Source organism: Otolemur garnettii, unplaced genomic scaffold, assembly GCF_000181295.1.
Source record: "Otolemur garnettii isolate 467f Iridium unplaced genomic scaffold, OtoGar3 scaffold00009, whole genome shotgun sequence".
Taxonomy (NCBI): Eukaryota; Metazoa; Chordata; class Mammalia; order Primates; family Galagidae; genus Otolemur; species Otolemur garnettii.
In genome coordinates, this window is record NW_003852404.1 from 35,372,327 (window position 1) to 35,374,454 (window position 2,128).

The following is a 2,128-nucleotide window of genomic DNA, read 5'->3' on the forward strand; positions in this document are numbered from 1 at the left end:
AAACAGATTAATGTTATTAACTACATGCCTAGCAGCAGAATTCAGGGCACTAATTTTCTAAGTTTATGTCATTATGTTGACTTAAAGTGAATGTTTAAGTGGTTATGGGGAAAATATCATATTAGAATAAGAGGGATCCTTTAACAAGCTTTATATTGATGCAGAATATTAGAGACGTGTTTTAAAAATGAAATCACTACAAAATTACATAATGAGATGCCTGTGTACTATTCAACAATTTTAGTTTATTTTACTTATTTAAGATAAGATGAATAATATTTGGGACAATGAAATACGTGCCATTTTACTAAATGAGGTCTTTATTCTTAAGGGTTCTACTTTCTCATTCTTAGACTAGAATAAACTTGAAGATTTTCTTTCCTTTCCTGGTTCCCTTTCCCGTTTAGCCTTAGTTTATCTGGGAGAATAATTAGTTATAGTGCCTGACTGGGAATTAGAGATTTATTATGATTTTTGTTGTTTCTTTGTTTTATTTTAATCTATTTTAAAATTTCCTTTACTTTTGGGAAAAACTCCAAATAATAATAGTATATTATTGATTGCTATATTAATGAATTATCTATTAATGTAATGCTAGCACTTAGTATTTTGGATTCTATGTTTTTAAATGGTCATTTATGATATTCTATTTCCTTTGCATATTGCCTCTTTATGTATTTATTTGTGAAGAAAAACATCAAATAAAATATTTTCCTCACATATTTATTTCCCTTTTAGCTGGAATCTGTCACAAATGAAAGCTGAGATAAACTAAGGATGATAATTTAATATTATAACATGGGATGTTAGAGCATGCAATTCTTAAAAAAATTCAACAGGTAATGGGGAAGAGAGGAAAGAGATTATACATACATATAAATAAATAAGTATTTATTTATTCACTAAATAGATAAAGCACAGGTACAATGAAAGACCAAAATACTTTCATTCAGCTCTTCACTTCTTCAATGTTATTAGAATGCTTTTTTTTATTCGCTATAATCAGTATAATATTTAACATTGGTTTTTATTGATTTTTTTTTTTTTTTTTTGTCAGACCAGCCCTATAGCTATTCAGATTCCTAAGGTACCCAGACTATGATATTTCCTCCTTCCTTTTATCTCTGGAGATACAGAGAGAAGCATGTTAGTCTGAGGGTAACTGTCCTTTTCATTTTGCTATCTCCTTTGAAGTAAGTTATCAGAACTTATTAGTGCCTTTTGAAAATGTAATTAGTTTTTCAAGAGCACATTCTATGTTGAGAAACAAACATACTTTTAATTTAAAATTTCCAAAGTTTATTTTTTAAACAAATCTTTATATTCTTGTTGAATTTTAAACACTCTCACAAAGAATAAGTTATACATTTGGTACATCTATCTGAAAACAATGGATATGTGTGTCAGTTTACCAGCATTTTACCTTAATAATCTTTGTCAAGAAAGGCTATTTGCTTGCCTTGTTTTGTTCTCTGAGAAAAGAAAGCAGTCTGATTTCTCAATGACTGCTAAGAGTTTAAGAATTAATTTCCTTATTCTAACTTTCTATTCCCAAAAGTAATTCAACTTACTGGCCTAGTTTATTTAGCTTGCTATAGAAGCAAAAATTCACATGTGCAAGGGGATGAGTTTTTAGAGAACCCTCAGGCATAAATAGATTAAGTCCTACTCATAACTCTTTATACTTTCTATCACTTCTAAAAAACATTCACGTCAAATGGGACTGTCCAAAGATCTTCAGTATAGAAATATTCTTATGTACTATAAAGCATTAAGCTTTATGCACATTTAGCTATCCAGTAGGTAAAATTTCTTATCTCTTTTTAAAATAAATACTCCTGTAACTTATGCGTTAGCTGTAACAAAGTCAGTGTGTCTGTGGACACAGAAGAAAATGAAAAAGAGGCTTTGAAATTTCTTAAACTTACCAGTCTTAGAGAGGGGTATCAGTGTACTCCATGCAGGCCACAGGGCAAGCAGTAGGTTTTTGTCATGTGACAGAGACAGGCGTAAGGAGAAAGTTTAAGTCCAGAACCTTTATTGAGGTTTCTGCAGGAGAGGTAAGGGAAGGAGAGTAAACATTTCAGAACTGGCCAGTTTGAATAATTCCTATGGGATTTGGTCATAA